At 41.5% G+C, this 23766-nt stretch overlaps 1 protein-coding gene and 1 long non-coding RNA gene across 2 annotated transcripts in view; both read left to right on the forward strand.

The window, feature by feature from the left end:
• The window catches only part of JAM3 (junctional adhesion molecule 3), an 80797-nt gene that overhangs the window by 34793 nt on the left and 22238 nt on the right, over positions 1-23766 (forward strand). The window lies entirely within an intron of this gene.
• On the forward strand, positions 7544-13448 carry LOC146399949 (uncharacterized). Its single transcript, XR_014815620.1, has 2 exons — positions 7544-7602; positions 8979-13448. It is a non-coding gene; the product is annotated as an uncharacterized LOC146399949 (long non-coding RNA).

Genomic DNA, 23766 nt, shown 5'->3' on the forward strand with positions numbered 1-23766 from the left:
TAGAGACACATACAAATTGAACGTGAGAGGATGGAAGTAAATATTCCATGCTGGAGTAGCAATACCCATAACAGACAAACGGGAATCAAAAGAAAAGCTGGAGTAGCATTACTCATAACAGACAAAATAGACTTTAAAATGAAGAATATTTTAAGGGACAAGGAAGGTCACTACTTAATGATCAGAGGATCAATCCAAGAAGAAGATATAGCAATTTTAAATATCTATGCACTCAACATGGGTTCACTATAATATATAAGGCAACTGCTAACAACTTTAAAAGGACAAATTGACAATACCACAATCATAGTGGGGGACGATAACATCCCACTTACAGCAATGGACAGATCATCCAGACAGGAAATCAATAAGGAAACACAGGCCCTGAATGATGCATATAAATATCTATTAGGCCAGATGGACCTAATAGATATTTATAGGACATTCCATCCAAAAGCAACAGAATACACATTTTTCTCAAGTGCACATGGAACATTCTCTAAGATTGACCATATCTTGGGCTACAAATCCAACCTCAGTACTTTAAGAAAGTTGAAATCATATCAAGCATCTTTTCTGACCACAACACTATACAACTGGACATCAAGAACAAGAAAAAAACTGCAAAAAACACAAACATGCGGAGACTAAACAACATGCTACTAAACAACCAAGGGATCACTGAAGAAATCAAAGAGGAAATTAAAAAATACCTAGCAGCAAATGACAACAAAGATACAACACTCCAAAACCTATGGGATGCAGCAAAAGCTGTTCTAAGAGGAAAGTTTCTAGCAATACAAGCCCACCTCAGGAAACAAGAAAAAGCCCAAATAAACAAGCTAACATTACATCTAAAGCAGCTTGAGAGAGAAGAACAGACAAGACCTAAAGTTAGTAGAAGGAAAGAAATCATAAAGATCAGAGCAGAAATCAATGAAATAGAAACAAAGAAAACCATAGAAAAGATCAATGAAACGAAAAGCTGGTTCCTTGAAAATATCGACAAAATTGATAAACCCTTAGCCAGACAGACTTATCAAGCAAAAAAGAGAGAGGACTCAAATCAATAAAATTAGAAATGAAAAAGGAGAAGTAACAACGGATATCACGGAAATACAAAGGATCATAACAGACGACTATATGCAGCTATACACCAATAAAACGGAAAACCTAGAAGAAATGGACAAATTCTTAGAAAAGTACAATCTTCCAAGACTAAACCAAGATGAAATAGAAAAGATGAATGGACCCATCACAAGAACGGAAATTGAAACTGTGATTAAAAAACTTCCAACAAACAAAAGTCCAGGACCAGATGGCTACACAGGCGAATTCTATCAAACATTTAGAAAAGAGCTAACACCTCTCCTTCTGAAACTCTTCCAAAAAATTGCAGAGGAAGGGATACCCCCAACCTCATTCTATGAGGCCACCATCACCCTGATACCAAAACCAGACAAAGATAACACACAAAAAGAAAATGACAGGCCAGTTTCACTGATGAACATAGACACTAAAATCCTCAACAAAATACTAGCAAACCACATCCAACACTACATTACAAGGATTCTACATCATGATCAGGTGGGATATATGCCAGGGATGCAAGGGTTCTTCAATATCCGCAAATCCATCTGTGTGATACACCATATTAACAAACCAAAGAATCAAAACCATATGATCCTCTCAGTAGACACAGAAAAAGCCTTTGACAAAATCCAACACCCATTTCTCATAAAAAACCCTTCAGAAAGTGGGCATAGAGGGAACCTCCCTCAACATGATAAAGGCCATATATGACAAACCCTCAGTGAACGTCATTCTCAATGGTGAAAAGCTGAAAGAATTCCCGCTGAGGTCAGGAACAAGACGAGGATGTCCGCTCTCGCCACTACTGTTCAGCATAGTTCTGGAAGTCCTAGCCACAGCAATCAGAGAAGTCAAAGAGATATAATGAATCCAAATTGGAAAGGAAGAAGTAAAACTATTGCTATTTGCAGATGACATGATAGTATACCTAGAGAATCCTAAAGACTCTACCAGAAAACTGTTAGAGCTTATCCACGAATTTGGCAAAGTTGCAGGATACAAGATTAATACACAGAAATTGATGGCATTTCTATATACTAACAATGAAAAAGAAGAAAAGGAAATTAGGGAAGCAATCCCGTTTACCACTGCATCCAAAAGAATAAAGTACCTAGGAGTAAACCTACCTAAAGAGACAAAAGACCTGTACTCTGAAAACTACAAGCCACTGATGAAAGAAACCAAAGATGACACAAGTAGATGGAAAGACATCCCATGCTCGTGGATTGGAAGAGTTAGTATTATCAAAATGACTATACTACTCAAGGCAATCTACAGATTCAATGCAATCCCTATCAAATTACCAAGGACATTTTTCACAGAACTTGAGCAAAATATTTTAAAGTTTGTTTGGAAGCACAACAGACCCAGAATAGCCAAAGACATCCTGAAAAAGAAAAATGGAGCTGGAGGCATCAGGCTCCCAAACTTCAGACTATACTACAAGCAGCAGTCGTCAAAACTGTATGGTACTGGCACAAAGACAGAAATACAGATCAGTGGAAGAAGATAGAAAGCTCAGAATTAAATCCACGCACCTACAGCCAACTAATCTATGACAAAGGAGGTAAGAATATACAATGGAGAAAAGACGGCCTGTTCAATAAGCAGTGCTGGGAAAACTGGGCAGCCACATGGAAAAGAATGAAATGAGAACCCTCCCTAACACCATACACAAAAATAAACTAAAATGGATTAAAGACCTAGTTATAAGACCAGACACTATAAAACTCTTAGAGGAAAACATAGGCCAAACACTCTCTGACATAAACGACAGCAACATCTTCTCAGATCCACCTCCTGGAGTAATCACAATAAAAACAAAAATAAACAAATGGGACCTAATGAAACTTCAAAGTTTCTGCACAGCAAAGGAAACCCTAAAGAACACAAAAAGACAACCCACAGAATGGGAGAAAATCTTTGCAAGTGAATCAACTGAGGAGGGATTGATCTCCAAAATTTATAAACACCTTCTGCAGCTCCATACCAAAAAATCAATCAGCCCCATCCAAAAATGGGCAGAAGATCTAAACAGACAGTCCTCCAAAGAAGACATATGGATGGCCAAAAAACACATGAAAAGATGTTCAGCATCACTCATGATTAGAGAAATGAAAATCAAAACCACGATGAGGTACCACCTTACACTAGCCAGAATGGCCATCATCCAAAATTCTACAAACAAGAAGTGCTGGAGAAGGTGTGAAGGAAAAAGAACCCTGCTACACTGTTGGTGGGATTGTAAATTGGTGCAACCACTGTGGAAAGCAGTCTGGAGATTCCTCAGAAAACTAAACATAGAACTACCATTTGATCCAGCAATCCCAGTCCTGGGCGTCGATCCAGAGAAAACCACAACTCGCAAAGACACATGTACTCTGATGTTCACTGCAGCACTCTTTTCAATAGCCAAGACATGGAAACATCCTAAACGTCCATTGACAGAGGAGTGGCTCAAGAAAAGGTGGTACACATACACAATGGAATATTACTTAGACATTAAAAGTAACAAAATACCACTATTTTTAGCAACATGGATGGACCTAGAAATTATCATACTGAGTGAAGTCAGTCAGACAATGAGACACCAACATCAAATTCTTTCACTGACATGTAGAATCTGAAAAAAGGACAGAATGAACTTACAGACTTACAGACTCTGAAAACTTATGTTTTCCCATGGAGACAGTTTTTGGGGTGGGGGCATGTGCTGTGGTTGTGGGATGGAAATCCTATAAAATTGGATTGTGATGATCATTGCACAACTATAAATGTAATAAATTCGTTGAGTAATAAAGAAGATGAAGTAAGGAAAAAAAGCCATAGGAATTCACCAAAACATATTTGTACATACCTTTAAATGTTTCTAGTGCCAGTATCTTGGAAAGCAGCTGATGTTATATTCCAGAAAAATCAGCTTTGTTTCCCATAGAAAGTTTCAAAATAGGGATAGCAGACATGAAAACTATATAAAGTTTACACTTGTAGAACCTGTTTGAATTGAAAATACAAGTTTGGAATCCATATAATCTACTAATGTAATTATACCGTTTATAATTCTGGAAAAAAATCATCATATCACAAATGACATCTCTTTTAAAAATGGTTTATATATGTGTGTTCAAATGTGTGTCTCTGAAGTTTTATTACATAATTGTCATAGAAAAAATTTTTTAAAAAATGACACTGATTAAAGAAATTAAAGATGACACAAACAGATGGAAAGATGGTCATGGATTGAAAGAATTAATATTGTTAAAATGACCATATTACCAAAGCAGTCTACAGATTTATTGCAGTCTCTATTAAGATACCAGAGGCATTTTTCATAGAACTAGACGAGTAATCTTAAAATTTGTATGGAAACACAAAGGATCCTGAAGAGCCAAAACAGTCTTGAGAAAGAACAAAACTGGAGATATTTGGGTCCCTGATTTCCAACTATACTACAAAGCTACAGTAATCAAGACCATGCGGTACTGGCACAAAAGTGAAATATTTATTCCATCCTGGCTCCCTGGACATCTTGGATGATATAGATTTTAAAATTTTTCATAGAGTAAACTTCACTCTGTGCTGTACAGTTCTGAAGGGTTTGGCGAATACTTGGTCATGGATTTACCACCTCAGTACCACACCCTAATGTCTATCAGGCAGCCTCTTTGTAGTCAACTTTCCCCCTTACCTCTTTTTTAAAAAAGTTATCGGAGTTCCCATTGTGGCCCAGTGGAAACAAATCTGACTGGTATTAATGAGGATGCAAGTTCAATCCCTGGCCTTGCTCAGTGGGTCAGGGATCCAGCATTGCCATGAGCTGTGCTGTAGGTCGCAGACACAGCTTGAGTCACACTTTGTTATGGTGTCAGCCAGCAGCTTTAGCTCTGATTCGACGCCTAGCCTGGAAACTTCCATGTAGTGCAGGTGTGACCCTAAAAAGCAAAAAATAAAAAATAAAGTTATTTATTAAAATAAAGTCATTTCTTCAGCATGGCATTTGACATGAACTATTGTGCAGGTCAGTTAGGGCTGGCCTTGTTGTTTTGTTAGGTTGAAATCGGCAGCAGAGAAGCAAAGAAGACCATCCATCCCTTTGCTTGCTCTTTGTCCCACAGTGATAAAGTGTCTTTGATATGGCTTCCCAGAGAGGAATTTCCTCTGCAAATGGGAATCTCTGATTTTTCCCGTGCCTGGTGGAGTAGGTGACGACCAGTTATAAAAATCAGAGGTCTCTTGTCAGTGGTAGCTGACCGAAGTTGCCACTGGTGTTGGAGCAGTCTCTTGTGCTGGTTGACAACCTGGCTGATTGCTGGTCTGGCGTCCAGTTTCTCCTGTATCTCCTTTTTACACTTTGGCACTTTTCTCCCTTTTCCTGTGTTCACTTATATGTGTGTTTATTCAGTAAACTTCATGTATTAAGTCCTGACTGCCTATGTCACTAGACTCTAGACTTCACTCTCATGTTGTCTGGTTTCTTTCTGGCTTGTTATAATTAGCTTTAAAATAAAATTATTTTTGAATTCTTTTTTTTTTTTTTTTAAGGGCCGCACCCATGGCATATGGAGATTCCCAGGCTAGGGGTTGAATTGAAGCTGCAGCTGCTGGCCTATGCCACAGCAATGCTGGATCTGAGCCACGTCTGTGACCTACACCACATCTCACGGCAATGCCGGATCCTTAATCCACTGAGCAAGGCCGGGGATCAAACCCACGGTCCTCATGGATGCTAGTCGGATTCGTTAACTGCTGAGCCACGACAGGAATTCGTAAAATTATTTAATTTTTTAGCATTAGTTGTATTTATTGAGTACATATACACACCCACATATATGTTTTAGTCTGAATTTAAAATATAAGTGCATTGAATAATTTACTCTTTATGAGATAAGAAAGAACATTAAATTGTTTTAAAATGATTTGTTTAGTCTGTTTATGACTCAATGGCTGTTGATAGAAAAAGGTTTTCCAATCTCCATGTTAGAGAAGAAATATAATCTGTTCTTCCAGGTGAAGAAATATATCTGTTCTTCCAGCACCAAACCCAATGTGGATGTCTGAGGACTCCTCCACATCCCACCACCCAGCACCTCAGTCCCCATTGGAATATTTCATAGCATTTTCAGCATACTGACCCTAAAGCCCACTTGTAGCTGGAATTTTTCCCTCCTGTTGGTGGATCCATGGAATAAAAGATGAACAGATACAACACTCAGGAGCCCCTGCCTCCATGGATTTCCTGTGTGTGACTGGTCACTGTTTCAGTACAGGGAACAGTTCGTGGGTAGTAGAGGGCCCTGCAGCAGTTCTGTCCCCTGCACAGATGCGTTCAGAGCCACTGAGCATCCTGAGGACCAAGGATGGTGCTGTCCCTGCAGATGTGGTGCCTGACTGGGTGCATTTTGCCCCTCCTCCGCCTGCCCCCCCTCCTTTTCTGCACCCCCTTCCTCTGCCTGCCCCCCTCTGATCTGCTGACCTCCCTCCTCTGCTGCCCCCATTCTACCCTTCTGTGCCTCTCCCCAACCACTGCTTTGCTCTGCACTTTGATGCTGAAAGGCATGTAGGACCCAGCCTTTCCCTTCTCTCCCATCTTCTCCCTCAGCTTCCTTTAGCACCACAGGGGCTCCTCCTGAGATAACTCTGGGCCTTCTCCTAGACGGTGTGAACCCTCTGCCCAAGACAGAAGGGGTGGGAGATTCCACCAGAGCATTGGCCCTTCAGACCCTCTGCTAGGTGCCAGCATGATGGAGTTTCATCTGCTGTGACCTGGCCTGGTTTGGTGGACTTGTGGTCAGAAATCCTCGATACTTTGGGTTGGAGGTAGAATTAAGTAGAAACAACAAGACAGTGAACTCATGTCACTGGCGTCTCAGCTGATGTCTTGCTGCTCAGCTGAGCCCTGGAACAGGATGTGAAGTTGCTGGGACTGTTTAGCATTTCACTGTGTGTTCTCCATGGGGCACGTGTGCAGTTTCTTCTAAACTTTGGATTTTAAATGAGACATGCTGTTGCCAGGTCAAGGTTCTCTAGAGAAACACAACAAATAGGATGTGTGTGTGAATAAAATAGAATGAAATAGAATTTATTTGCTTTATGTTTATAGGGTCTTATACATATAGAGAGATTTATTATAAAAAACTGGCTTGTGTCATTATGGAGGCTGGTGAATTAAAAATCTGCATGGTGGGCTGGCAGCCTGGAGACCCAGGAGGGCTGAGGGTGCTGTCTCTGGAGAAATTTCCTCCTGCCTTTGGAGGCCAGTCTTCTTGATTTATTCATGCCTTTCAAGTGATTGGATGAGCACCCCCCATATTTTGGAGGGCAGTACGCTTAAAGTCCACAATTTAATGTTAATCGCCTACAAAAACACAAACACAGCCTCCAAGCTGACACTTGAACCATCCCAGCCAGATTTATTTGGAATTCTGTGAGATTTCATTGGGTCTCTTTATACTTTTTTTTTTTTTTTTGTCTTTTTTGCCATTTCTTGGGCTGTTCCCACGGCACATAGAGGTTCCCAGGCTAGGGGTCGAATCGGAGCTGTAGCCGCCGGCCTACGCCAGAGCCACAGCAACGCTGGATCTGAGCTGCGTCTGCAACCTACACCACAGCTCCCGGCAACGCTGAATCCTTAACCCACTGAGCAATGCCAGGGATCGAACCCGCAACCTCATGGTTCCTAGTCGGATCCATTAACCACTGAGCCACGACGGGAACTCCCTCTGTGTAGTTTAGTTTTAAGGGTCTCTTTGGATAGCCATTTAGTTTAGCCAGAGTAACAATGGGCCAGCTTTAACCAGAGCTTCAGCTGCCTGTGTTCTCGTCAGAGCCCGTAATTGATGAGTTTCCTGTGGACTCTTTGCTGTGTGTCTGGAAAATATCACTGACATAGTTTTTCTCCTTGCCCTTAAATTTCTTTAAAAATTGGTTAAGGAACCAGAACACTGTTGAAAAGATGCTGTAATGGGATATTTTCTTCTCTAAGCAAGTACACAGCAGTGGTCTTGAAGAATCCGTGTGCAGTCTTCTCACTCGAAAGCCTATGCTATGTTTTTATATTTAGCTGGAGCCCCAGGGGACCGGCAAGGCCCGGCCACTCTGTCCTGGTCAGGGCCGGAGGCGCTCTGCTCGGAATGTCAGAGGCTAAATATAACTCTTTAGAGCCATACCCACGCATGCTAGCTCTGAGCGAGCCCCACAATCTGACTTCGAGTGAAAACATTTTCTAAAAGAGCTGCTTTCCTCTCCACTTACAGTAATAAATATAAACCCAAATCAGTTTAATTTTCTGTTGAGAGCTGTCTGCAGTTAAATGATCGGAGCTGTCCTTAAAGGCAGACCCCTACGGAGCCAGCAGGCCTGTTGCGCTGTTCAGATTGGTCTTGTTCCCATAGGAGGAAAAGACAGGGAGTTTCTGCTTTGTGCCTTCATTCTGCCTCAGTATGGGTTGAACGGTCAGCGTTGGAATTCTGTTTTTCCTTCGTTCTCACTCTGCATCAGGACATGAGCAGCAGTCTCTTGGGCTCCCAGGAGAGCTGACCAGAACCAGGCAGCCTTTGCCAAATCAGGGACCGTGTGGGCTAGGCCTGCCTCACCTCAACAGCTGCTGTGGTGTAAATGTACCCTTTATTATAATATTTATGATGATGTTCCTTTGCTTGAGGATCTCGAATTACTTTGTAGTCAGTTATTCTTGAGAATAGTAAGGGGACCAGGTACCATTCTGACGCCCAGCAGCAGGGCTGGGTCTTGGGGAACTGTTCTGGATTTGGGACGGTCTGACATCATGAAGGGCTCAGTAGGGGGGCCAAGCGGAGCTGCATATAAGAATCTTGTGAGAGAGTTCCTGTCATGGCGCAGCGGAATCAAATCCAACTAGGAACCATGAGGTTGCGGGTTCAATCCCAGGCCTTGCCCCCTGGGTTAAGGATCCGGTGTTTCTGTGAGCTGTGGTGTAGGTCACAGATGCAGCTCAGATCTGGCATTGCTGTGGTGTGGGCCGGCAGTCACAGCTCCAATTTGACCTCTAGCCTGGCAACCTCCATATGCCTTGGGTGCGGCCCTAAAAAGACAAAAAAAAAAAAAAAAGAGAATCTTGTGAGAAGCTCAAAGAGACACAGACCAAGTCTTTCCAATCCACTGAATTAGAATTTGGGCATGGAGATGGGTTGAGATGTGGCCTTTCTTGGGCTCCCGAGGTTATCACCGCACAGCTTGCCTGGTGTCAAAACCCTAGGCCCCTGGCAGGATTTCTGAAGGGTCTCCTCAAACCCAAGTAGGAGATAGTACTTGTCGCTCACAGTTGCTGAAATTGTTCCAGATGAATATCACACCTGTTAGGGAGGGACAGAAGCCCGTGGGACCCAGCGAGGCCTCCGTTCCTGCCTCCTGTACCTCTGCCCACTCCTCCATGCCCCCTAGCTCAGCTCCTCAGCTTCCTGGAGGGAAGAGGTGCCCATTGGAGGTGCCATCTGCATGCATTCCCGAGGCCTTTCCAAGGCCGCTTCCCCTGTGAACCGGGCTGAGAAAAGGTTTTAGGGGCACAGTGGGGTACGAGTTGGGCTTCTGGGTCCGACTCATGCTTCCTCTGGCTTTAGCTCCTTTTTGTAGCACTTGACACTGTCTCTCTTAGTTCTGAACATGTTTCTTCTTAGGAGAGAGTTTAGGGATGAGAGCAGGGGAGTAGGAACTGGGAGTCAGAATTCCTGACCTCTGGTTTTCATTTTGTGCTCAGAGAGTGTAATCAGCAGGAAAGGTAATCAGCGGGGAATGCAGGTGGCTGCCCCACCACCTCGACGGGGCGCTGGGAGGCTTGCTGTGGGATCAGAAGGTGGTGCGAGCTGAGGCACAGGGTGAAACCCCAGCAGCGCCTGGGCTTTTACACTCCCTCCTGCTGGGCTCACTCTTGGGAAGGGAAGAAGTGGTGTCTGCCTGGTTCTTTTCTCTGCCTTAGATCATTCTGCTGGCTGGGCATCAGTCCTGTTCAGAGAAAAAAAACCCAGCGGTTGAGTTCTCCTTTTAAGCATGGCAGTGGTCGGGCCACAAGCAGAGCCGACCAGCCTTTGGGCTTGCCAGAGTGATTCCTGTGAGCATCCAGGCCTCCCTCGGAGCACCACTGATGGGTGAAATTTGTACCCCACTGGGCATCCCTCCCCAGCACACCCCGGTCTTCTCAGGAAGAGCACCCATTTCCCTTGCAGACCACTGTCCAGAGGAATATGGTCCTTATCATTCTGGAGCACAGTTGCTTAACTGGATGATACTGGAACTTAGAAAGTGACCCTGGGTCCCCTGGCCCCTACTCTGGTCTGCTGTGCTGGGTGCCCCAAGCAAAGGGGTAAAGGCTGATGTCACAGGTGATGCCTCTTGCAGATGAATGCCTCAGGGTGCTCTGGCCCTGCAGGTCCCTTTCCATGCATGACTCTGTCATCTGAGTGCAGGAAGAGACCGAGACCCTCCTGCCCTGGAGGGTCCTGTCCCTACACTTCAGGGCAGCCCCTCCAGGCAGAGCTCCCTCCTTCAGGCCCTTTCTTCATGTTCAGGCTCTGCACAAGCACATGGGGAAGGGGCACTGCTGGGTTGTTCTGAGGACATGTGGTAGAGATGTTCAGGAAGTCTGTGACAGAGCTGAGAGACAGTTCCTCTTGGTCAGGTCTTCCTACAGAGGAAACTTGTGCCAGACACCACTGTTTACAGCATGGGCATATGTTTGGAAGTAAATCTGTCTCCTGTGTCCCTCTTTTGAATCTTGGTGTTCTTTCTTCCTCCCCAAGTACACTGTTGGGCCTCAAGGAGAAGAGTGGGTCATTCCAACTTCTTGCTAGTAATGGGTATGGTTGGCATCACTACATTGGTGGTAACCCCTGGCCCTGATGCATTGTGGAATAGCCTCACTTTTGGACCATCTTAGTGTCATTTTCCATTTGGGAAATAAGTGGCCAGATTGTAGAGGGAGAATGCTCAGAGTTTCCTTGTGGAGCAGCAGGTTAAGGATCTGGTGTTGTCATTGCTGTGGCACACGTTCATTCCCTGGCCTGGGAACTTCTACGTGTTGCAAGTGTCACCAAAAAGTAAAAAAAAAGGAATCTCAAACTTTTTCTCTCATCTCCTGCCACATATCTTGTCACTCGTGCACCACATATAAAACCAACTATGTTAAATTAATTTCTTTCATGGAAAAGAAGTAGCCGTAGACAATAGAGTGAAATACTTGGAGTCCGAGGACACAGCTTGAGGACGAGCATCATCCTTCACTGTGGAATGGGAATCACCACTTGCCCTTGCTATTGTGAAGGGAGACCCAAGGAAGGAGCTGGAATCATCTTCACCTCCATCTCCACCCTTGGACTGTGTCATCTCAGATGGACTTGGTTCAAGAACAAGAAACAATGCCTTCGTAATAAGCCATTTCAAAGCTTGATGCCTCTGGAAATATGAATTACTTTAACATTTGTCAAACAAGTGGGCCCAGTAGAGAAGAGTGACCACTGCTGCTCCTGGAAAAACATTTAGAAGGACACAGAGGAAAACATCAAGATGAGACCTGTGAGGCTGGCCTTCCCACAGCACATGGGCCCTCAGCTCCTCATCTGGCCCTCTCTGCCCTGCCGTCTGGATGGCAGGGTTGGTAGGTTGGGCATGAGGTACCTCTAGGCAGTAAGCATATTGATTCTCACAGCAAGTCACATAGTGGTATTTTTTGCCATAAAATTAAAATCAGACCTTTTGGAAAACGGAAGGTAGGGCAGGGGAAGAGAGGGAAAGAAAGGGAAAAAAAGATTTACCTCCTGAGTTTTAGCCTTGGCTTAGCACTGAGCTGGTATATTTTTGTAAGTATTATCAGCTTGAGAACACACCAGCTTGAGGTCAGATTTTCCCCTTAATACAGTTGGAAATACCATTCTGTGTGGCTTTATAAATCCTTTGTCATCTCTGCCCACTTGTAGACCTGGCCCTCCCAAGGGTGGACCCTAGGTCTACATCTTCAGAATTGATCTGTCCCCCAGCTGGGATTAAACACTATCAAACCAGAAGACCAACAGCTTTTGCCAGCTATGAATTCAAGCATATTTTGATGCTCAGAAATTTAGAATTTCTGGATTTGGCTTAAAGTTGGGAATCATCACTTTGATGTTTTCATTTTTTTCTTTTCCTACTGCCTTTTGTCCTCTCCTTTTCAGTTCCTCTTGCTCCCCTTTTTCCCTTTTCTTTTTCCTGCCTACTTCTCCCTCTCTTAGATGTCTTTAGATTCTCATCTGTATTATTCTAGTCATGGTATTTGGGGTTAGTATATATATATATATTTTGCCTCAGGACTAAAGCCATTAAATTTGAAACTTACTTTTCCTTGGGCCACTAGAAGGACATTGTTCCCTATAAAGCAAATATAATAATAGCAATGATAATAAATGACCCCTTTTCTGAATGTTTATTTATCCTCAGTTACTGGTGGAAGAAGTGTAAACAGTTTCTAATAATATTTTACAGTTGGAAAAAATGAGGGGTACAAAATCACACTGAAAGTCAATAGGCGTATTTAAAATAGGGTGTAGATTTCGTGATAGTAGTTCATAACTTTAGCATATGGAAGCACTTTGAAAATGAAGTTACAAACACAAGACTGAAGGATTACGTCTGTCCTGAATTGGATCACCTAGTTCTTCTGGGTTGAAAACACATTTGTCAGTCCCACCTGAAGCAATGAATTCCTGATGAGTCGTGGAAACCAAATACGCCAATTTCCCAATTTACAGTGAGAGCTGCAGTGTCAGAAGTGACACCAAAGGAGCAAAGACAGTGAGTTGGACAGTCCTGGGCTTGGATGCTGGCTCTCTGGCCAGCTGTGTCCTGCTCTGAAGGCCTCTCTCTCCTATCATGTTGAATTGAAATCATGTGTCTCTTCACCACTTACAGTCAATAGCATTTTCAAAAACTCGTGCATCTCTGGTAGGATGGTTGAGAATTGGAGGTAGAAGGATGAATAAGAATGGTTAAAATAAAAAATAGAAAGAGGGAGTTCCCATTGTGGCTTCGTGGTTAATGAACCTGACTGGTATCTGTGAAGATGCAGGTTCAATCCCTGGCCTCACTCAACGGGTTAAGGATCTGGTATTGCTGTGAGCTGTGGTGTAGGTTGCAGACACAGCTTGGATCCTGCGTTGCTGTGGCTGTGGTGTAGGCTGGCAGGTGTAGCTTTGATTTGAACCCTAGCCTGGGAACTTCCCTATGCTGCGGATGCGGCCCTAAAAAAGCAAAAAAAAAAAAAAAAAAAAAAAAGCAAAACAAAAAAGTTGGAAGCTAATGGAATACGTGGAAAGGAAATCAGGAAAACATTATATGAATAACAAAGTATCAACAAAGAGAAATTATAAAAAGTCATCAAAAATTCTGGAGCTGAAAAGTATGGTAACTGAAATGAAAAATTTATTGGAGGGGCTAGACAGCTTATTTGAGCAGGCAAAAAAAAAAAAAAAGAATCAGTTAACTAGAGGATAGAAAAATTGAAATTATCAAGTCTGGAAGCAGAAATGAAAAAGAGTGGAGAAATGTAAACAGAGGCTGTATCAGTTTTCCAACAATATCACATACTAAGTGCCTTAACAGAAATTTATTTTCTCACAGTTTTGGTGGTAGGTGTTCAAGATCAAGATATTGGCAGAGCTTCTCCTTGGCTTGCAGATAGCCACTTTTTTTGCTGAGTCTTCACATGGTCTTTCCTCTGCACATACATCATTCTATGTGTCCTAATCTCCTGTTTTTATAAGAACATTAATCAGACTGGATTAGGACCCTTAACCAGCCTAATTTTAACCTATTTCTTCTATAAAGGACCCTATCTCCTCATGTAGTCACCCCTGAGATCCTGGGGGTGAGGGCTTCAACATATGAATTTGAGTGGCAAGGGGACACAATTAAGTCTATAACAGAGCCTAAGGGAATTGTGGGACACTGTCAGCTGACCAAGATATGTTTTATGGGAGTCCCAGGAGGAACATAGGGAAAGAGAGAGAGAGAGGCAGAAAGATTATTTGAGGAAATAATGGCTGAAAACTCCCCCAATTTGATGTATGGCATGAAATCTACAAATACAAGAAGCTGGGTGAACTTTAAGTAGGATTAAACCCAAGGGAACTCACCCTGAGACACATTATAACCAAACTGTCAAAAGCCAAAGACAGAGGGTCTTGAAAACAGCAAGAGAGAAGTGACTCATTACACACAAGGGATCCTCAGCAAGATCTTAGGCTGACTTCTCATCAGAAATGTGGATGCCAGAAGACAGTGGGATGGTATATTTAATGTGTTGAAAGGAAAAAAAAAAACAATGTAAACAGAAATTTTTATATTTGCCAACACTGACTTTCAAAAATGAGGGAAGATTAAGACATTTCCAGAAAAAAGCTGAGGGAGTTCATGACCACTAGACCTGCTCCCCAAAAACGTTAAATGGAATCCTTCAAGTTGAAATAAAACAACACTAGACAGAAACTCAAAGCTGTATGAAGATCTAAAGATGTCCAGTAGAGGTAATTAATGGACAAATATAAAAGCAAGTCTTTTATAATTTTGGTTTGTAACTATACTTTTTTTTTTTTTCTTTTTACGGCTGCATCTGGGACATATGGAAGTTCCTGGGCTAGGGAATTGGAATTGAATTGGAGCTGCAGCTGCTGGCCTTCAGCCTCAGCCTCAGCCTCAGCCGCAGCCACACCAGATCTGAGGGGCTTCTGTTCCCTTTGCTGCAGCTTGTGGCCACACTGGATCCTTAACCCACTGAGCAAGGCCAGGGATTGAACCCGCATCCTCACGGACACTATGTCTTGTTCTTAACCTGATGAGCCACAGTAGGAACTCCTGTAACTGTACTTTATTTTTGTAGAATTTAAAAGACAAATCTGTTATTGATAAAGGCACACAATGTGTAAACGTGTAATTTGGGACTTCAGTGACATAAAAGGGTAGGATGGTAGAGTTTCTGTATACAGTTGAAGTTGGTATCAGTTCACATCCGTTATGGTTTTAGGGTTTATAATAATAATCATGATAACCATAAAGATATCTATAGAGTATACACTAAAGGAAATGAGAAGGGAATTGAAATGTGTCACTACAAAAAAATCAACAAAATACAAAAAAGGAAGTAATGGAGCAAATGGGGACAAAAAGAACAATATGTAGAGAAAACAAGTAGCAAATTAGCAGAAGTAAGTCCTTTATCAGTTAAGTAAATGGATTAAAATCTTCAGTCAAAAGGCAAAGATTGGCAGAATGGATAAAATAATATCCAACTACATGCAATATATAAGACACTCTGGATCTAAACACAAATAGGTTGGGAAAGTAAAAGGGTGGAAAAAGGTATCCTATGCAAATAATAAGCAAAAGAGAGCTGAAATGGCTGGTCGTTATATCAGACAAAATAGACTTTAAGTCAAAAATTGTTATAAGATACTTAAAAGAGACACATGCACCCGCATGTTCATTGCAGCCCTATTCACAATAGCCAGGACATGGAAACAATCCAAATGTCCATCGACAGATGATTGGATTCGGAAGATGTGGTATATATACACAATGGAATACTACTCAGCCATAAAAAAGGATGACATAATGCCATTTGCAGCAACATGGATGGAACTAGAGAATCTCATACTGAGTGAAATGAGCCAGAAAGACAAAGACAAATACCATATGATATCACTTATAACTGGAACCTAATATCCAGCACAAATGAACGTCTCCTCAGAAAAGAAAATCATGGACTTGGAGAAGAGACTTGTGGTTGCCTGATGGGAGGGGGAGGGAGTGGGAGGGATCGGGAGCTTGGGCTTATCAGACACAACCTAGAATAGATTTATAAGGAGATCCTGCTGAATAGCATTGAGAACTATGTCTAGATACTCATGTCGCAACAGAAGAAAGGGTGGGGGAAAAAACTGTAACTGCAATGTATACATCTAAGGATGACCTGACCCCCTTGCTGTACAGTGGGAAAATAATAAAAAAAAAAATTTTATAAGAGACAAGGTGACACTATATATTGATTCACTAAGAAGATACAACAGTTATGAACATATGCATAAAATATCTCAGCCCCATAATATCTGAAGCAAACATTGACAGGATTGAAGGGAAAATTATAGTTTTTACAATAATAATCAGAGATTCTAGTTCCCTACTTTCAGTAATGGGTAGACGAGGTAAAAGGTCCGTAAGGAAATACAGGATTTGAACCACAGTATGGACCAGTTGCACCTAACATGTGCAAAACACTATACCCAAGAGCCGAATACACATTTTCCACAAGGAAATATGAAACATTCTCTAGGATAGATAGTACATTAGGCCAAAACACAAGTCTTAATTTTCAAAAAAGTTTAAAGCATGTAAATTATCTTTTTTTTTTTTTTTTTTTTTTTTTTTTTTTTGTCTTTTTGCTATTTCTTGGGCTGCTCGCGCGGCATATGGAGGTTCCCAGGCTAGGGGTCAAATCGGAGCTGTAGCCACTGGCCTACGCCAGAGCCACAGCAACGTGGGATCCGAGCCACGTCTGCAACCTACACCACAGCTCACGGCAACGCCGGATCGTTAACCCACTGAGCAAGGGTAGGGACCGAACATGCAACCTCATGGTTCCTAGTCGGATTCGTTAACCACTGCGCCACAATGGGAACTCCTAAATTATCTTTTGTAATCACAGTGGAATGAAACTGAAAATAAATAACTACAAAACTTACAAATATGTGGAAAACAAAATACTCTTAACCAATGGGTCAAAGAAGTTACAAAGGAAATTAGAAAATACCTTAAGAAAATGAAAATGAAAACAAAACATACCAAAACCTATAGGATTCAGCAGTAGCACTGCTAGGAATTAAAACACTTAGATTTGAAAAAAGAAAGATCTCAAATCAATAACAATCTTTTTTTAAGTTTTATTGAAGTATATTTGATTTACAGGGTTATGACAGTTTCTGGGGTATAGCAAAGTGATTCAGTCATACATATACACATATCCATTCTCTTTCAGATTCTTTTCCTACATAGAATATCACAGAATATTGGGCAGAGTTTCCTGTGCTATGTAGCAGGTCTCTATTGGCCAGTCATTCCATATACCACAGTGTGCACATGCTGATTCCAAACCCCCAGTCCACCCTCCCAAAAATACCTGTCCCCTTTGGTATCCATAAGTTCCTGTTCAAAGTCTGTGAATCTGTTACTGTTCTGCAAGTAAGTTCATTTGTATCCTTTTTAAAGATTCCACATATAAGTGATATCCTATGATGTTTGTCTTTCACTGTCTGACTAACTTCACATAGTATAATAGTTTTTAGGTCCATCCATGTTGCTGCACATCGTACTGTTTCATTCTTTTTTATGGCTGAGTAATATTCCATTGTTTATATGTATCACATCTTTATCAATTCCTCTGTTGATGGACATTTAGGTTGCTTTCATGTCTTGGCTATTGTAAATCGTGCTGCAATGAACATTGGGTGCATGTATCTTTTCAAATTATGGTTTCTCCAGATATATGTCCAGGAGTGGGATTGCTGGATCCTATGATAGTTCTACTTTTAGTTTTTTGAGCAACCTCCATAATGGTTCCATAGTAGTTCTATCAATTTACGTTCTCACCATCAATATGAGAGGGTTCCCTTTTCTCCACACCCTCTCTAGCATTTATTGTTTGTAAACTTTTTGATGATGGCCAAATCAGTAACAATCTTACACCTTATGGAAATGAGTAAATAAGAACAAACTAACCCCAAAACTAGCAGAAGAAAGGAGCTAATAAAAATTAGAGCAGAGGTTAATAAAAAAAAAAAAAGAGTAGAAAAACAGAAGTCAATGAAAACAAATGTTGCTTCTTTGAAAAGAGTAACAAAATTGACAAACTTTTAATTAAATTGACTATGGAAAAAAGACTTGAATTACTAAAAGCATCAAAGAAAGTGGGGCTGTAAGTACTGGTTTTATAGAAGTAAATAGGATCATAAGAGAATGCTGTGAATAAGTTTATATCAGCAAGTGGGATAACCTAGATGAAGTGGCAAATTCCTAGAAACATAAAATCTAGCAAAATGCAATTATTATGAAGTGGAAAATCTGAATAGACCTACAGTAATTAGAAACAGAAAAGCTTAGATCAGATGGCTTGTCTGATGGATTCTACCAAAAAAATTTTTTTTTTTTTTTTGCCGTTTTGCCTTTTCTAGGGCCACTTCCTGTGGCATATGGAGGTTCCCAGGCTAGGGGTCAGAGCTGTAGCCGCCAGCCTATGTCAGAGCCACAGCAATGTGGGATCTGAGCCGTGTCTGCAGCCTACACCACAGCTCATGGCAATGCCGGATCCTTAACCCACTGAGCAAGGCCAGGGATCGAACCCACAACCTCATGGTTCCTAGTCGGATTTGTTAACCACTGCCAAATAAACGGGAACTCCTACCAAATATTTTTTTCTTTGCTATTTAGGGCTGTACTCGCTGCACATGGAGATTACTAGGCTAGGGGTCAAATCAGAGCTACAGCTGCTGGCCTATACCACAGCTACAGCAATGCAGGATCCAAGCCATGTCTTCAACCTATACCACAGTTCATGGCAATGCCAGATCCTTATCCCACTGAGCAAGGGCAGGGATAGAACGTGAAATCTCAGGATTATTAGTTACTAGTTACTAGTTACTAGATTTGTCTCCACTGTGCCACAATGGGAATTCTGGCTTCTACCAAATATTTAAATAATTAATACCAGTCCTCAAACTCTTCCCCAAACCTGAAGACAAGGGAATACTGACTAACTCATTCTGTAATGCCAGCATTACCCTGATACTAACACCAGATAAAGAACTACAAGAAAGCCATACACTAGGTTCCCTTGTGGCTCAGCAGGTTAAAGTTCTGGTGTTGTCACTGCTGTGGCTCTGGTTGTAGCTGTGGTTCAGGTTTGCTTCCTGGCTTGGGAACTTCTGTATGTCATAGGCATGGGCAAAAAAACAAAACAAACAAAAAACAACTATAGACCAATAGTCCTTGATATTGAGGCAATAATCTTCTAAAACATACTAGCAAACAGAATCCCACACCACACTAAAAGGATTATACACCATAAATGAGTGGGATTTTTTCTCAGAATGCAAGAGTGGTTTAACATGTGAAAATTAAGGTAATATGATAATAACCACAATAGACTAAAGGAAAAGAACTACACCATTATCTCAATTGATGCAGAAAGGGTTTGACAAATTCAACACATTTTCGTAATAAAAACACTCAATAAACTCGGAGTAGATGAGATCTTCCTCAACATAAAGATATATAAAAACCTCACACTGTCGTAATTAATGGTGAAAGACTGAAAAGTTTTTTTCCCCTAAAATCATGAACAAGAGAAGGATACCTCAGCTCACCAATTTTTTTTTTTTTTTTATGGCCACACCTACAGCATATGGAGGTTCCCAGGCTAGAGGTCAAATTGGAGCTACAGTCTCTGGCCTATGCCACAACCACAGTGACACAGGATCTGAGCCATGTCTGTGACTTACACCATGGCAACACTGAATCCTTAACCCACTGAGCAAGGCCAGGGATCAAACCTGCAACCTCATGGTAACTAGTTGGATTTGTTTCCACTGTGCCACAATGGGAACTCCCACTTTTATTCTGTATAATATGGGAATTTCTAGCCAGAGCTGTTAGGCAGCAAAAAGAAATAAGAGGATCCCAATGGGAAAGGATGTAGAAGACCTTAAGCTTACAACAGAAATAAAACAAAAAATCTTGTTAGAGCTAATAACAGGAAAACAGAAAACAAGACCAACATACAAATATCAGTTGCATTTCTACACACTAACAAAGAGCAATTGGAAAAGGAAATTAAGAAAATAATTCCATTTACAATAATCTCAAAATGAACAAAATAGGAGTAAATTTAAAGAGGTAAAATAATTAGTACAGCAAAAATTACAAAACACTGCTGAGAGAAAGTAAAGATGCAAATAAATGGAAGATATCCTGTGTTTATGGATTAGAAAACTTAATGTTAACACTACTAAAAGCCACCTCAGATTTAACACATTTCTCTATCAAAATGCCAATGGTGGTTTTTTCAAAAATAGAAAAATCCTATCCTAAAATTTTATATGGAATCTCAAGGGACTCTGAATAGCTTAAGTCATCTTGAAAAAAAAGAACAAAGTTGGAGGACTCATACTTGCTGATTGCAGAACTTAGTATGAAGCTACAGTAATCAAAACTGTGGAAGGGAGTTCCCTTTGTGGCTCAGTGTTTAACGAACCCGACTAGGATCCATGAGGACACGGGTTTGATCCCTGGCCTCAGTCAGTGTGTTACAGAACTGGTGTTACCATGAGCTGTGTAATAGGTCACAGACATGGCTCGGATCTGGCATTGCTATGGCTGTGGTGTAGGCCAGCAGCTATAGCTTCAATCTGACCCCTAGCCTGGGAACTTCCATATGCCATGGGTGTGGCCCTAAAAAGCAAAAAAAAGAAAAAAAAAAAAACCAAAAAAACCCAAAACCCCCCCAAAACCTGGGAGTTCCCATTGTGGCTCAGTGGGTTAAGGACCCTCATTCTCTATGAGGATGAGGGTTTGATCCCCAGCTTCACTCAGTGGTTTAAGGATCTGGCATTGCCATGTGCTTAGGGTACATTTTAGATGTGTCTCAGATCCAGTGTTGTTGTGGCTGTGGTGTAGGTCTCAGTTGTGGCTCTCATTTGACCCTCAGCTGGGGAACTGCCAAATGCCACAGGTACAGCCCTAAAAAGAAAAAAAAAAAAAAAAAGAAAAACAAACAAAAGCCAGTGTTGTACTGGCTTGAAGACATATGTATGGATTAATAGAGCAGCACAGAGAGCCCTAAAATAAATTCTTGGTCAAATAACTTTTGACAATAGTGCCAAGGCCATTCAATGGAGAAAGCACAGTTTTTCAACAAATGGTGCTAGAAAAAGTGGATATACACATTCTAAATAATTTAAGTTGGATCCTTGCCTTATAAAAAATTTAAATGGATAAAAGATCTAGACATACGGCCTAAAAGTATAAAATTCTTAGAAGAAAACAGAGTGGAAGATCTTTATGGTGTGGATTTGGCAATGATTTCTTGGATGTGACACCAAAAACACAGGCAACAAAAGAGCAGATAGATACATTGGACTTCATCAATATTAAACACTTTTGCATATCAAAGGATATTATCAAAAGGGTGAAAATACAACTTAGTTTGGGAGGGGTATTTTCAAAGCACATATATAACAAGGGATTGACATCCAGTATATATAAAGAATTCCTACAACTCAACAACAGCAATAAAAAACCCACTTTTGAAAAAAAAAAAAAAGGCCTAGAGAGAGACGAGATTAAGATGGCGGAATAGAAGGACTGGAGCTCAACTTCTCTCCTAAAAACAAAAGACTCAACTAAAGACTGAGCACACTTCACCAAAATGGACCAGAAGCCTTAAAAAAGATAACCTACTCCAGAAGAAAAAGAGGAGGCCTCATCAAGAGGTAGGAGGGGTGATTTCACGATATAAACAACCCCATACCTCCTGGGTGGGAAGCTCCACAGACTGGAAACTAACTGGTTCACAGAGACTCACCTACAGGAGTGAGAGTTCTGAGCCACACATCAAACTCTCACGTGTGGGGATCTAGCACAGAGAGAAAGAGCCCCAGAGCATCTGGCATTGAAAGCCAGTAGGGCTTGTGTGCAAGAGCTCCATGGGACTGGGGGAAACAGAGATGCCATTCTTAAAAGGTGCACACAGACTTTCACGTGCACTGAGTCCCAGGGCAAAGCAAAGTCTCCAAGGGAATCTGGGACAAACCTGACTACAGTTCTTGGAGGACCTCTTAGGAAAACAGGGGTGAATGTGGCTTGTTGTGAGGTAAGGACATTGAAAGCAAAGCTCTTGGGAATATTCAGCAGCAATGCCTTTCTCTGGAGGTGGCCATTTTGGGAAAATCTGGTCCCACCCGTCAGCCAGCCCCTGAGAAGCCCCAGGGCAAACAACAACCCAGGTGGGATCACAGCCCCACCCCTCAGTAAATAGGCTACCTAAAGACCCCTCAGGCACACAGCTGCCTCTGATCCCATCCAGAGACAAAGTTCCACCCACCAGAGGGATAGGAACCAACTCCACCTACCAGTGGGTAGGCATCAGTCCCTCCCATCAGGAAGCGTACAGCAAGCCGCCCATACTGACTTCAGCCACAGGGGGGCAGACATCAGAAGTAAGAGAGGCTACAACTCTATTATCTATACAAAGGCCACCACACCAGAAACCTATAAAAATGAAAAGACAGAGTACTATAACTCAGATGAGGGAGAAAGAAAAAACCCCAGAAAAACAGCTAAGCCATGAGGAGGTTCTCAGCTTCCAGGAAAAAGACTTTAGACTGTTGATGCTGAAGACGATGCAAGACATTTGAAATAAACTGGAGGCAAAGATGGATAACTTACAGGAAACACTGAGCAAAGAGATACAAGATAGGAAACTTAAACAAGAAGAGATGCAAAATACAATAACTGAAATAAGAAATTCGCTAGAAGCAGCTAACAGCAGAATGCAGGTGGCAGAAGAATGAATAAGCGAGGTGGAGGACAGATTAGTGGAAATTACAGATGCAGAACAGAAAAGAGAAAAAAGATTGAAAACAAATGAAGAGAATCTCAGAGAACTCTCGGACAATGTTAAACACACCAACATCCGTATTATAGGGGTGCCAGAAGGAGAAGAGAGAGAGGAGACAGAAAAAAATATTCCAAGAGATAATAGCCGAAAACTTCCCTAACATGGGGAAGGAATCACTCACTCAAATCCAGGAAGCCCAACGAGTACCATACGAAATAAACCCAAGGAGGAACACCCCGAGACACATACTAATCAAACTGACCAAAATTAAAGACAAAGAGAAAATGTTGAAAGCAGCTAGGGAAAAGAAACAAATAACATACACAAGAACCCCGATAAGGCTATTGGCAGATTTTTCAACAGAAACTCTGCAGGCCAGAAGGGAGTGGCATGACATACTCAATGTGATGAAAGGAAAAAACATCCAACCAAGATTACTCTACCCAGCAAGGCTCTCATTCAGATTTGGAGAAAGCAAAACCTTCACAGATAACCAAAGCTGAGAGAATTCAGCAACACTAAACCAGCCTTAGAACAAATACTAAAGGAACTTCTATAGGCAGAAAAGAACAAGAGAAGAAGGGAAGAAAAAAGAGCAGCAAAAACAAATCCAAATTAATTAATAAAATGGCAGTAAGAACATACATATCAATAATTACCTTAAATGTGAATGGACTAAACACCCCAACCAAAAGACATAGACTGGCTGAACGGATACAAAAACAAGACCCATATATATGCTGTCTTCAAGGGACCCACTTCACTTCTAGGGACACACACAAATTGAAAGTGAGAGGATGGAGGAAAATATTCCACGCAAACAGGGATCAAAAGAAAGCTGGAGTAGCAATACTCATATCAGACAAAATAGACTTTAAAATGAAGAATATTTTCAGGGACAAAGAAGGACATTACATAATGATCAAAGGATCAATCCAAGAAGATGTTATAACAATTTTAAATATCTACGCACCCAACACAGGTTCACCACAATATATAAGGCAACTGCTAAC

Source organism: Sus scrofa, chromosome 9, assembly GCF_054392235.1.
Source record: "Sus scrofa isolate SSC_HxYL_T2T_F1_AM1 chromosome 9, Sscrofa_HxYL_maternal_Yorkshire_Landrace_v2.0, whole genome shotgun sequence".
Taxonomy (NCBI): domain Eukaryota; kingdom Metazoa; phylum Chordata; class Mammalia; order Artiodactyla; family Suidae; genus Sus; species Sus scrofa.